This window comes from Pongo abelii, chromosome 9 (assembly GCF_028885655.2).
Source record: "Pongo abelii isolate AG06213 chromosome 9, NHGRI_mPonAbe1-v2.0_pri, whole genome shotgun sequence".
In the NCBI taxonomy this organism is placed as follows: Eukaryota; Metazoa; Chordata; class Mammalia; order Primates; family Hominidae; genus Pongo; species Pongo abelii.
The window spans coordinates 92,535,480-92,550,647 of NC_071994.2; the positions used below are offsets into that span (position 1 = coordinate 92,535,480).

The 15,168-nt window shown below is 36.2% G+C and overlaps 1 pseudogene; it reads right to left on the reverse strand.

Moving 5' to 3' along the window:
* Positions 1-2,001: 2,001 nt before the first annotated feature.
* On the reverse strand, positions 2,002-8,009 carry LOC129048984 (tripartite motif-containing protein 49D-like; annotated as a pseudogene).
* Positions 8,010-15,168: the final 7,159 nt, after the last annotated feature.

Sequence of the window (15,168 nt, forward strand, 5' to 3'; positions counted from 1 at the left end):
AGAAATATGAGCTTGTCTCTTCTACATCCTTTTATGTGAATCTTTGAAGACCACACCCACCTCTTTAGTGATATTTATGGTATTAAGAAAGGTGGAGACAGAGACGATTAGGTTTATGCAATATTTACTACACACCTTTTCATCACTGATTAAATTAGAACCACACTGTCATTGTAAAAACCACTGCCTGAATGAGGCATATCAATCATCAATCTTATCAGAGTAAACATATGCTAGAAATTAACTAAAATTGATTAATACTGTTTCTTGAGTTTCTTCCAAGGCACAAGCATTCTTCTAAGTGCACATTTATTTATTTATTTATACCAAAGAAAGTTTCCCGCTCTGGAGTGCAGTGGCACAATCTTAGCTCACTGCAGCCTTGAATTCCAGAGCTCAAGTAATCCTCCCACTTCAGCTTTCAAAGTAAAAAAGGCTAGAGGTTTATGCCATTGCACCAGCTAATTTTTCATTTATTCATCAAAAATATTTTTAAAATTCTTAGATGATTACATGAGTTACAGTGACCAGCTGGATTAGAATTAGATTGGGTTTAAAATGATGAAAGAATCCGGGAGAGGGGGCAGAGTGTAGGTTGTTAATTAGCACATGGATCAAAGGAGAGCACTGATGTGTTTAGAAGCCACAACATTGACAGAATAAAAGCCAGAACTAACAATCCAATTGTAAATCTCTTTACTGTGGTATTTTCTGCCATTTCTGCTCCATAAGACACACTTTAACCACTTTGTCGTGGTATCTGCAGTATTCTATTTTAGTCCAAATAACATTTTCTCTCAAATGCATTCTGTTTCTCTCTCCTTCTTCTTCCCTCCCTTCTTCCTTCCAGCTGTATTTTTTCACGAGAGAACGCTAGTAGAATGTTCTCCCAAATTTCAGATTTCAGATATGCATCTGTAAAATGACATTATGGAGACACATTTTAGTTACTACTGAATACTTGGTTGTTTTCATAAGTTCACAGCATTACTACTGTCCTCCAAAAAACGGTTTCCCATTTCCACAGCTAATCTCATCATTGACTCTGCCATCCAAGTTTATTCTATGCCACTCTGGAAGAATCTGGAAAAATACTTAAAATACATTTTAAGTATTCATCATGCACATGTATTGTATTGTATTTTATATATGTTCGGGTGAATATCTTTCTCCACTAATGGTTTGCATTTCAATTCTTGTGTCATGTTTTTTGAAACACAGAAGTCATCATTAATATAAACCAACTAACTTTTTTTAATTGTTAATTTTTGTCCTGGTTAAGAAATCCTTATGAGAATATTGTATCATGTTCCCCTTACCTTCAGGACTTGAATCTATTTGGAAATGACTGTGTGTGTTTTGAGGTAGGAGTCAATATTTAGTTACTTTTTTAAACAAAATTCAATTAATCCAGCATTGTTCTGACCACCTTGTGTATTTCAATGTAGAAGAGCACACTAATAATGCAGGATTATTTATATATGTGGTGAGAATTCCAAAATGAAGCCCAGCATGGAAGGTCAAATAATGTTAACTCAAAGGATAGATTAGTAAAATGAAATGTGATGGATAAGTGCAATATAGTTAGGTAAAGAGAAAGAAAAGCAACATTTCCCAGTTATCATTAAGACTTCACTCCAAGCTTTTGCATGAAGCAAAAGATCCCGACTCTCTTTCATTGATTTTAACTCCATTCAGACATGTCTGTCATCTATTATTTCACTCAGTGGCAGTCAGAAATAAAGAAAAAAAAACAGAATATATTCGATGCCATGATCATGAATAATGATTTTTCAAAAATTAATAAAGAACCAATACATATGCTTTTAGTGTTTTTACCATTTTTAATAGTAACACAATAAATGAGTATTAATAACATTAGAATGCAATTCAAGACATAAAACAGAACCTATTTGTCCTGTTTGATAAGGCACAAGGAAAGGGCTTCCTGGAATAAAGAGGTTCTCACAGCAGATGAACACATTTCTGATTTATCTCTGGTCAGAGGTGAACACAGCAAAAGATAGGCCTGAGAGGAGGTGAGAAGGAGCAATTCGGGATGGTGTATATAAGGCAGCTTTGATTAACATCAATGAAGCTCACAGTTCTAGCTTCACAATCCAGGAATAATCCTATGCAGCTGGTAGGTCTTGGGATATAATGCAGTGTAAGTGGGGAGGTGGTAAAGAGACTGCACTGAATGTCATTCTTGACACATCGAAGACTCAAGAGTCCCTCCTCTCCATATATACTGTCATTCTGATTCTTCCCTTTCCAATACTTATTACAGACACCAAAAGCCCAATTCCAAGAGTCCCTCACATGGACCTCCCAGTAATATTTGCCGGGGGTGAAAGTCTGAGCACCCCACGCAAGAAAACTTGTAGTGTTGCAGTGATATGGGGCGCATTTTGACGGTCACATCCAATACACATGCTTCTCAAATCTCCACATCGAAAGATATGACTGTTGGCTCATCATGATGCGGAGTAATATCCACTGCAAAAATAAATAAATAAATAAAATACAAAGAAACAAAACATGCATAGACGTGTCAATAAGCAAAAATTGTTCTATTAAGAAGTTAATTTACCAGGAAATGTAAAGTCACAAGGACAATTTTGCTTGTAACTTCTAATAAAGCATAGAGATGATTAATTTATCTACAAGACAAACAAAACACTAACCACAAGTATTAAAAATGTTTTGAAAACTTACATATTGAGAGCCAAATGTAAGATCAATTTCTTTCAATCCAATTTTCAAAGCAAAATTTGCACATTATATGCCCTAAATACTATGTTGTTATCAAGATCATTATTTAGAAATGTTTCTTGTTCTTAAAAACTAGTGCTATCATTTTGGAAAGAATGTGAAGATTTTCAGTTACTCAAGTACTGCTCTTGATGACTGGATAAAAATCCGTAAGTACATGTCATAAGTGACAATTTAAAGCAGATTTCTGCAAAATCTTTTACCAGTCTCTCTGTGGTCCTCCATGCTAGCTCGCAGTTATAGCTGGATTTTAAACTTAACCTGTAGCTTTTCATATTGCAACAACTGAACTTCTTTTTGTTTGTAATTTTACTTGTATTCACAAAATGATTTCTTCTTTTTATGTTTACCCATTAACGAATTTTTTATGCAATACATGATACATATCCATTTAGAAAATTAAAAACCCCCAGCAATTCCCAGTAAACCATAATCCCCTAAAGAACAGTTCTTAGCTGCTCAAATGAATACACTAAGGAAATGTAAAACTTTGTATTTAACATTAAATAACTCACCTTCATTCTGGGCATTGTTCCATTTGCTCCTTTTTTAAATTTGCTACACTACTCCTTTTTCCCATTACATTACTCAGTACATATGAGGTCATAATGTATTTGTTTTTTGCTATCTTTTAAACTTAATGCTATAAATCTGACTATACAGACACAGATACAATAGGGTTGCATGATTATATTGTTCACTTTTATCTATAAAGTAGTAAAATATTTGATAAAGGGTGAAATATTACCTATGTGATCCTAACAATAATAGTATTAAGATAGTGGGAGTGCTGCCTGTGGGTGGAGACTTACCTCAGAATTGGCTGAGCCTGTCCATCAGTCCAGTGATGGGCCCTGCCATGAGCTCTAGATTCAGAAGCTGGGGCATGTGCAGCAGCACGGAGTCACTCCTGCAAGGAAAAACCTGCAGTTACAACATCTACAGCCATAAAATAAATAAAAATCACTACTTGTATTTAAACGACATTTCATGAGAATCATTTGAACCCACAAATTTGATAATTCAAAAATTATTCCTTCCTTTTTGAAGTTAATTTCTATTTACAGTTTCTGAATTTTAAAGCATAGTGGGAGAGTCTGAGTCAGAATTCAGTCTGATCTTTCTTATTTTTTGCCCCAAATGGGTAAGGTTCCTTAGCCTTATGGCCTTGAGAATATTTAGAAAGGAAATTCTGAGTTCCACTTCTTGGCAGACTCCCCTGACATCTTTGTCTGAAATAGCGGGGTTCTGGGGAGACTGCTGCATCTGCTGCTTCCTTTTCAAGATAAAGAATGTGAAACTTGTTCTAGGCAGCTAGACCTGCCTTTTAGAAACAAGCTTCCCTAGAAACTTATACAGTTCTAACACTCCACAGTTTTTTCAATCTATTTTTCAGAACTGTTAACTGATATGTATATAGGTATGAACAACAAATCATTAACTTTTTCACTGCTAAAATACTTCCCCCTCTTCTCTCCTGCTTCCTCTGGTGACTTTCTCACCATCCACAAAACAAAACTTCATCTTTTATCTGTGCAGGCTTTTAATCAATAAAACAAAATCAGGAATAAACATTTTTTTATTTCACTATTGATTTATTTATTTAGTGTTCTTGTCTTTTCTGGTGTGAGAGTGAAAGCAGATGCAAAGAAAAGGTAGTATCAATATCTTAATCATCTATGCCATGACTTTGGTAGAGACTGCTTTGATATTGGTGGAAACTGAAAGAATACATGCTAAAATCTAGGTAAACACTCACCTCTGTAATATGTCTCCAAAACCCTGTAAAAAAAAAAAAAAAGAAATATGTAGGCATTTCACAAGATGCATCTTTCACTCAGTTCAGTGTGAAATTTGGAATCATTTTCTAAAGATATTATTTCCCTACCATCTGGAAAGCATTTTCTATTTCTTCTGTAATGAAAAACCCAGTTAGTCATTTTGTCATTAATTAATGTCCTGGTAAAGTCTGAGTCTTGAAGACATTCTCTACAGAAGTGAATGGAGAAGAGGCCCAGAGTCTATGTTCTGTGGTAACTTCGAAAAGCCTACTCAGTCATCTTTCCCAGAACCTATTACCCAAATGAGTGGACCTCAAAATAATATTAAAGTGAGCCTAGATACCCAAAACTTCTGATCTTGCCATGTCCTCAAATTAAGCTAAATGTAAATGAATCACTCACTATTTTATACATGTTAAACAACCCAAAATATATTATTGACTTAGATGCGGACTAGTTATTGGGGCTGTTACCTTGACCATTCCAAAGTTTTGTGGCTGGTGGATAAAGTAGGAGGGACCTTTGGCCTGGTAGAATCCCTTGGCGGGGCTATACTCTCCCAATAAAGTAGCATTAGTTATGCGAATGTGTTTTTGGAAACACATCATGGAATTAAGGTAGGGAGATGGATTTCAGCCATGAGGAATATACTTACACATGTGAATAGTCAAAAAACTGAAACCACGTTGTGAGTTTGTACCTGAAGTAGCTCCACATCTGGTTTATGGCACATTTCCTTCAGCTCCTCATACATTCCTCTTAAAATTTCCCTCCTATGAGCCATTTTGGCTTTACTTAAATGAAGTTGATGAAAAATATCTTTCCACTTCTTTTTCAGCATCTCCAAATTATGTTTTTCTTCTTCATGGTGAAATGCAGGCATCTTCTCATACTCAGCTGTAATTGCTTCTAGCCTTACATTCACGTAATCCTGCAGTGATAATGGGTTAGTCAAAAGAGAAGTGTATTTATTCATCTCCTATTAAATCCCACTGATTCTTTTCGTCTCTCGAACATCCAATAATTTAAACCTCAGTCTTGCTATTTCTTAGAATCCACAAAATTTTGTTTCTTTCATTTCTTTCTGTATAAAAATCAACATAGATGTATCTGACCAATTACATTAAATTTATTCAAGATAATGTGTTTTCTAAGGCAGTTGGAAATAAAAAAACACAATTTGAATTTCACTATCCTGGCCAATATTTATGGAAAAGTAAGAACAGTTCATGCTGAAGAATTGGAGTATAGAGCTATATTTACTAGAATGGAAATAATTATTTCTATTTCTGAGATACGCAACAAGTTGCTTAAACTCATTATATGTGAAATGACCTTAGACTAGCATGTCCAGCTAAATGTATTTCACCCAGCAAAACCTATCTTAATAAGGCTGCACTTATGACTTGGCTATCTTTATCTCTCTGAATTCATTTCCTTCCATTCTTTTTCTAAGTTATCCCATTCTGAAACATAGACTTCTTTGTGGTTCCTCGGGCCTCCAAATATACACAAACTCAAAATTACTGCATATGCTGGTCTCTCCAACTAGAATATTACACACACACACACACACGCACACACACACACAGAGATATACATACATACACATTCATGGTCCACATATATATACATACACACATTCGTGTTCCCTCTCCTCTTCAAAATTTCGGTAAAATTGAATTTTTCAGTGAGGCTTTTTCTAAACACCCTATTTAAAAATCAGACACTAATCTCCAGGTTCTGGCCTCTGTTGTCCTTTTCTACTTCCCTGCTTGATTATTCTCCAACAAAGAACCTACCACACCCAAACACATCATGTATTGCACATATTTGCATGTTGACCATTTTTCCTCTCTCATTTGGATTATACGATTTGTGAGGACAAAGATACATTCTTTCTTCTATACTAGCAAATTTTCTAATTTAATATTCAACGTAGACCAGGTTCTTATGAAATACTTTTCAAAACACTAATATTAGCTATCATACCCTCAAAGTATACATCCACAAAGAGAAAATCATTTTTAATATTTCTCTGAAGTCCTTAGAGTTCTCCTTATATTTAGATACTAGTTCCCATATTTCGAGCATCTTTACCTGTCTCCCTCAAGACACAAATCCATATTTCTCACCACTTTTCTTATCATATGTTATGTATTATTCAGTATTAATTAGTTGAGATTCTTAATTTCATGGTTGCCCTAGATTTCCCCTGTCACTCTTTCTGCCTCAAATTTTCCATGCAATTCCAAATACTACTTGTCCACCAGCATTCAGATGAATGCTGACCCAGGCTCAGAAGGTTCACTTGAGCTTTCCATGACTGCCAGATGAATCTTGTGCCCAGCATTTATCCAACCAGCACATATAGAATGCTGTGAGATGGCCCAGTTTCTTGTATCTGTTGGTGTATAGCTACAGGTTTGTATGAAAACAAACCAGCATGCTTTGGGTGACTTCAGTAGTTTTCTTAGAAATCGTATCTAACAGTCATACTATTCTACATGAGATATGAGGTCACTTTTTCTCAATGTTTTCTTTTTCTTTATTGACTCCCAGAAACATTAGAGTTTGATAACAAGTTCCTATTTTAAGAGTCACCCATTTTCCCACCATAAGTTCCTGGAGAATGTAGAAGTAGGGTAGTACAGGACTAACCTTCCAGTGGCTGATTCTGGTGGTTTCCATGTTCAGGTTTCTCTGATTTTCACAAGCTTTTTCCCATAAAGACTGCATTTTCTTTAAAAGCTTCTCCTGCAAAAGAGCCATAAATTGAAGCACCAGTGAAAACAATAAAGTAATATGCAGACCATTTCATAGGGAGGGGGCCAAGAATGAGACACAAATAAGTCCCTAGGAAATGGCATTTCTTCTATTTCCCTTCTTCTTCCTCAAATCTCAGAGGTTTGAAGCTAAGAAAACCCAAAAGTGAGCTGCTTAAAGGGACTCAGGTTTGGCTTTACCCAATCTCCAAGAAAATAGACCCACAGGAATTTCATCTGTCCTTTATAGAAATAGATCTTCAGAGGCATCGCTTACCCGGTGTTTCTCAGCAGCCCACTCAACGGGACTGTGTCTGTGATACCGGTGCTCCTGAGAGCTGGAGCACAGCAAACAGAGCAGGCTCTTGTCCACTTCACAGAACATCTTCTTTGTCTCCTTGTGAGTGCCACACATTTGCTCCTCAGAGCTCAGGAATAGCCAGAGACTGGCTTTTCTGGCAAGGAAAGCCATGTTCTTCAAACAAATGTTAGTTTTGAGGTTTCTCTGCCATGTTGTCTTCATGCATTCAAAGCACTGAGTAAGAACTGGGATGTCTTGCCAGTTGAAGTAGAAACAGGGCCTGCAAAAGCTGTGCCCACAGTCTATGGTGACCGGGTCTACGAAGTAGTTCATGCAGATGGGGCAGGTGAGTTCCCTCTGGAAGTCTTGCAAGATTCCAGAATTCATGTTTCTGAGGAAGAAAGAGCAACATCTCATTTTGGGGTCTGAGTTGATGAAAAGTTTCTGAACATGTGGAGATACCTGATAGCCCTATTTTTTTCTCTTGACAGTATTCATTAAAGCACAACACACTATTCTGTAACAAAAATTAAAATCTCACACAGAGTCTCTCAGCATTATAGTAGATATTACTGACTAGATGACTCACAACCCTTTATGTAACATAATACCAATCTATTCAATTTCCCGTTTTCTGAATGTTGATCTGGAAATTGGGTTTGATTCTAAGTGACCTAGAATAAATTGTAGTTGTTCCTATCCTTCTTTCAGGTAACTGCTGAGTGTGAAAGACTGGAAAAAACTACCTTGGCCAAGGAAATATGAGAAAATGGCTAGAGGGTTCTATGACATATTTTGAAAGACACAACAGTGGGGCAGCAAACCACCATGGCACATGTTTACTGACGCAATAAGCCTGCACGTCCTGCACATTTATCTTAGGACTTAAAATAATATAAAATTAAAGTAAAATAAAAAACCAAACCAAAACAAATTAGAGAAACCAATCAACCAACCAAATAAACAAAAAAAAAAAACCGGCAGTTAAACCAATTTTGGTTTAATAGAAGAGAAAAACATAATTAAAGATATTAGGCCTTTTTATTTTCTCGTGGATTAAATTAATTTCTCCTAGGGATACCCAAACTCTGAACTAACATATAGTAGGATTTTTGTTAAACTCAGAGAGGTGTAATTACATCTCTATGGTGTGATGTTGAATTTTAGATAGCAGTCTGACTGGATTAACCAATACCTAGGAAACTGGTGCAGCATTGTTTCTGGGTGAGTCTGGGAAGGTGTTTCCAGAGGAGAGAGACATGTGAGTTGCTGAGCTGAGTGGGACCATCATCCCTCAATGTGAGTGGGCACCATTCAATCGTCTGGTAGCGCAGATAAAAGGAAAAAGCCAGAGAAAAGGCAATTTCCTCTTTCTCTCTCCTGAAGCTGGTTCTGAGGCTTTCAGCCTTGAGCTCAGTCAAGATACCGGTATCCTCTGGACATCAGCTTAAAGACAGCCTATATTAGAACTGCTCAGACTCCATAATCAAGAAAACAAATTTTCCTGATGAATTCCCTCTCAGGTAGAGTTATGTGTAGCTTGATGACAGATATATGTTCTGAGAAATGTGTAAGGAGGTTTTATTTATTTATTTTCAAGATGGAGTCTCACTCTATCACCCAGGCTGCAGTGCAGTGGTGCAATCTCGGCTCACTGCAACCTCTGCCTCCAGGGTCAAAGGGAGTCTCCTGCCTTAGCCTCCTGAGTACCTGGGATTACCGGAACACCTCACTACACCTGGTAAATTTTTTCTTTTTTGTTCTTTTTTTAGTAGAGACGAGGTTTCGCCATATTGGCCAGGCTGGACTTGAACACCTGGCCTCAAGTGATCTGCCTGCCACAGCCTCCCAAAGTGCTGGGATTACAGGCTTGAGCCACTGCGCCCAGCCGGGCGGTTTTATTGTTTTGACATTATAGACTATACTTACAGAAACCTAGATGGTATAGCCTGCTACACACCTATGGTATACAGTACAGCCTGTTGCTCCTAGGCTACAAAATTGTACAGCATGTTCTGTACTGTATACCGTGGGCAATTGTAACACAGTGGTAATTATTTAGTATGTAAACATATTTAAATACAGAAAAGGTACAGTAAACATACTGGTATTATAATCGTATGTGACCACAATGTGTGGTTTGTGGTGGACTGAAATGGCTCATGAATGTATCTCTACATATATACATACCCATCCTAACATTCTGTCTGTCTGGAGAGCCCTGAGTAATATATGAACTGTGGTTTTTGTTTGGCAAGTTTAAGTCCTTTACTTTACTCTCCCGTATTTGATAACATTGCTGAATTTTAGTGAAAGAAATGAAAAATCTTAGAATTGTAAATAGTCTCCAGAGGTCATCTAATTCATTTTAAGGAATTTTTCATAGTTTAATAAGATTAAGACTCAAGTGAGATGGCAACCACCATCACGTATCAAATTATATCTTATAAATTTATTTGGTCAAAAAATTGTGTTTTGATTTCCAAACTAGGATGTTTTGGTGAGCTTTCTCATTTCTTTTCAGTTTCACTGTTTTGCATCTCTCATCATTACCTTACTAATTTAAACTTATGTCTAAAAGCTGAATGAATGAATTAACATTCATTAATGTCTTCTCAATTCAATTGTTTAATATTAATGCACTCATTACACATATATTTACACACACTTATGTGTACATATATGTATTAATATCAACTTCATATATTCATTATGCATACATATCTGTTGCAGCAAACACTAGATATTTCAATTTTTTCCAAACAATATTGAAGAATGATAGAAAACACAAAATAACAACAATTGGTATCCTCATAATTCATAAAATCTATAGTAAGAATATGAACTACAAATGGTATCATTGTGTAGATTAAAGATAATGAGATATTTTTAACACTCTAATTTATTATTTTATAAAGGAAAGAAGATATAATTTTATCAATATAAGTTTCACTCACCGCTGGGTTCTTTGAATGGTTCCTACAATGATTCTTCCAGAAATAGTTCTGTTAAGTACTCCTCAAGGTCAGGAGCCCATTCACCACAGTACTGACTTTTGGAGGTCACCAAAATACAGCTCCCTCTAAGTGCGCTCCTTCTCCTTTGGAGAAAACTGAGCTTGTCTCTTCTATGTCCTTCTATAAGAATCTGTGAAGACCACACCCACCTCTTTAAGTGGGTGGAGTATTGAGAAAGGTAGAGAATAAGATGATTAGGTTTATGCAGTATTTAGAACACACCTTTGCACCACTGATTAAATTATCATCACTCCTTCATTCCAAAAAACCATGACTGAAGTGAATCATATGTAACATAAATCCTATGAGATTAGACATACACTAGAAATTAACTAAGATGCATTTTAAACTGTTTATTGACTTTCATCCAAGATACAGGCATTCCTCTAAGGGCACATTTATTTAGTCTAGAGAAACTGTCTCCTTGTGGAGTGCAGTGGTACAATCATAGCTCACTGCAGCCTTGAATTCCAAGGCTCAAGGGATCCTCCTGCTTCACCCTCCCAAGTAGCTAGGACTACAGGCTCACACCATCCCACCTGGCTAATGTTTTCTAAAACTTTTCATAGAGTCAGGGTATGGCTCTGTAGCCCAGGCTGTTCTCCAACTCCTGTTTTCAAATGATCCTCTGGTCTTGGACTTCCAAAGTGCTTGGGAGTACAGGCATAAACCACCTCTTCCAGCCTTAAAAGTTGCTTTAGTACGTTCATAGGATATTCGAAGAGAAGTCCAACAGGAAGATAAAACTTGTTTTGGTTTCTACCACTCTAAGAGAAATCACTGACTAACCAAATCACTCTACTAATTTGAGGTCTCTTATTGAATTTACAAAACTTTGCCAATCTCATGGGTGAAATATGAGTTATTATTTTCATGCTTTTCTCCCCATGGTGCATGATGTTCTACCATGACTAGAAATGCAATATAGTAATTAATTTGGGGATTATAAACAAGTTTTAGGATGTAGGCTAATTTACAAATACAGAATCCAAATGATAGGGATGGATTATATTTTTCTTTCTATAACAAATATTTTTGTTGTCATGTGACAATTAAAAAAAGAAGAGATTTCAGAAGCGGCTACTCAAACATTTTCTGACAGAGGAATTCCTTGCCAATAGCCCCCACGAGACTTACAGTCAAGAGTGCTTCTGTATTTTCTCAGCTTATTTTATGTTTATCCACATACAAATCATGGAGAAAATGTATCTATGGTTATGTGCAATAGTCCCCCTTATCCACAGTTTTTCTTTTTTTCTTTTATATACATAAAATATATATATACATATATTATTATACTTAAAGTTCTAGGGTGCATGTGCAATGAGAACACAGTTTTTCTTTCTGAGGTTTGAGTTACCAGGGATCAAAACTCGGCCAAAAAATATTAAATTAAAAAAATCTACAAATAAACAGTTTCTAAGTTTTAAGTTCCCTGCTGTTCTGAATAGCATGATGAAATCTTTTTCAGTCTTCCTTTGTCCCACCTAGGACATGATTTATACCAGCACAATCATCAGTAACCTCTCAGATATCAATTTATTCAACTGCCATGGTATTGCAGTGCTTGTGTTGAAGTAATTCATTTCTTACCCAATAATGTCCCCAAATCACACAAGTAGTGATGCTGGTCGTTCAAATATGCTAAAGAGAAACCATAATAAAGTGCTTCTTTTAAATGAAAAGGTAAAAGTTTTCTACTCAAAAAGAAATGAAAAAAAAATATGCTGAGGTTGTGGGCTGAATCTTTTACTCATAAAATTTTGAAGGAAGAAAAACAAATCCAAACAAGTTTTGCATTGCATTTCAAACAGCAGAAGTTACAGCCACAGTATATAATAAGTGCTTATTTAAGATTAAAAAAATGGTCGTTAAATGTGTGTACAAAGCATGAACAAGAGATTTGTTCCAATTGATGGCAACATGTTTCCTCAGAAAGCATTGAACCTATATGATGATTTTCCAAAAGATCCCCCAAAACAAGTGACACTAAGCCATTTACTGCAAGTAAGGACAGTAACACAGATCCAGGAAAACAGGAGGTCAATAGTAGCCTAAAGCTCATGTCAGTGCCTACATCATTCACCTCATTTCAATTCATCATGTAGATAACGTATCATCTCACATCATCATCAGCTGTATATTCCATAATCATTTACATTCAACATGTTCTGTTTTATCTCATCATTTATTCCATATCTCAAAACCTGAGGAACGAGGTCATCTTTCCCGGATTTAAGTTACATTATAGGAGATCACCTTAAATAATTATTTATTCTTGTCTATAAGAAAATATTTCCATAATCATGTTTTTCTTGATTTACAAATCTTTCATGAATTTTTTTGACTATTGCCTTATTTTTATTTTCTATGTTCTCATCTGGATTTCTACAATAGGTATCTAAATGTCTTTCTGCCTTCAGAATAGCATCTTTCCAACAAGCACTCTAACATTCTCAGTCCCATGGGGAGACCACGAGGTCACATTCCTTTGATCCAATTTTACCCAATTTCTGGCAATTCCTCCAATGTACTTCATGTTCTATCCTCTCTCATCAATTGCACCTGTGAGTCTCTGCCTGAAAAGCTCTCCCTGTCTGGGGTCAATAGAGTGTCTTTTAAGTATAACCCATGGAATGTCTGCCCTGGGGCCCGTGATTAACCTAGCAGCACTTCCTCTGGGCTTCCCTAGTCCCTGTGTATTAACAATTTATTTTCTTGGCTGGTTATAGAAAAGTTTACTTGAACCATTTCTATGATACTTGAATTGGACCCTCATTGTAGTTTATGAGTGGCAAAGAAGGGTCTGAGTATTCCAGCAAAGAAGTATGTAAGGAACAAATTATGAGAAAGCATTTAGGAATAGGGAAAAAGGGCTAGGTGCGCTGGCTCACGCCTGGAATCCCAGCACTTTGGGAGGTCCAGAGGGGGTGGATCATCTAAGGTCAGGAGTTCGATACTAGCCTGGCCAACATGGTGAAACCCCTCCCTACTAAAAATACAGAAAATTAGCTGGGCATGGTGGCGGGTGCCTGTAACTCCAGCTACTCAGGAGGCTGAGGCAGGAGAAGTGCTTGAACCTGGGAGGCAGAGGTTGCAGTGAGCCGAGATTGCGCTATTCCACTCCAGCCTGGGCGACTGAGCAAGATTCCATCTCAAAAAATAAATAAATAAATAAATAATAAAAAAGGAACATGGAAAAGAGGCAGAGGAAGATTCATAAACCAGGAGCATACTGAAACTGTTCTGATGTATTTGCATATGCTGGAATGATGATTGTGAGCTTGTCTAGAGACTTCAATGATTACTCTCCTTATAACAAAGCAGAAAGCTTTCCTTAGAGTTATCTGGGCTGACATCATTCTTTGTCCAGACCTGTTAACAGATGTCTGCAACCCAGTGCTGTGAGTCTCAGTCCCAACAATGCAGAAGGCCTTAGATCCCACAGAAATTATCCTTGAATTTCTGAAGACTTTTAAGGCACAATAATTTATGGATCCTATGAATTTCATGTTTTTTAAATATCAGATTATGTGAGGTTTTTGAACAAATTAAGTTCCAGGATGATATCCACCACCGAGACAGGAAATCAGTCTAAAGAACTATAATCTCAAAGTCCAGAATGATGAAAAAAATTGTCTCTCTTAGAGCTTCCTTGTAAGTGTCTTTCACTTTTCTTGAGATATAAGTAGTAGAGAACAATCTCTGTCTGATACATCTGGCCTAGTCATATGTAAATTTATTAATTGTAGAAGAATTATACTTTTAAAATAAAATAAGCTACTTAAAGCTTTTTGTTGTTTTTGAGGCAAAGTCTCACTCCGTCACCCAAGCTGAAGAGCAGCATTGCAATTGTAGCCCATTGTATTCTCAAACTCCTTGAATAAAGTGATTCTTCCACCTTAGCCTCCAAAGTAGCTAGGACAACATGGGTACATCACCAGGCCTGGCTAATTTTCTTTTTATTTTTTGTAGAGATGGTGTTTTACTATGTCTCCCAGGCTGGTCTGGAACTCCTGGCATAAAGGGATTCTTTACACCTGTTGTTTATGTTAGCATACGACGTGAACTGCAATTCTGAATTTACTTTTATAGCAGGTAATAACATAGCTGATACAATACTATAGTTGAATAATCTTTCCTCATCAATTTTTGCTGTATTCTTTGTTACTAATACTTGCTTGTATATCACTGAACCTATTTCTGGGTCATCTACTCTTATCTTTCTATGTATCCTTACATCAGCTCCCAGGATTTGATATTTATATCATGATATTCTATTTAATACACAGATGTTTACCCTCAAAATTCTACTTTAAAGAAATTACCTTAGTATTCTCACCAAGTATTTTTTCCTTCCATCTTCAAATGTTGTTGAAATTGTGTTCTACTTTTTTGATTTTACACAGAATTAATCATAAATTAATCATAAATGTTTAACATTTTCAAAATTAATGGCCTCATATTATTGCTATTCTGGATGAATAGAATTTTGCCAGATGAAAGTGGAAATAAGCAACTCTATGTAA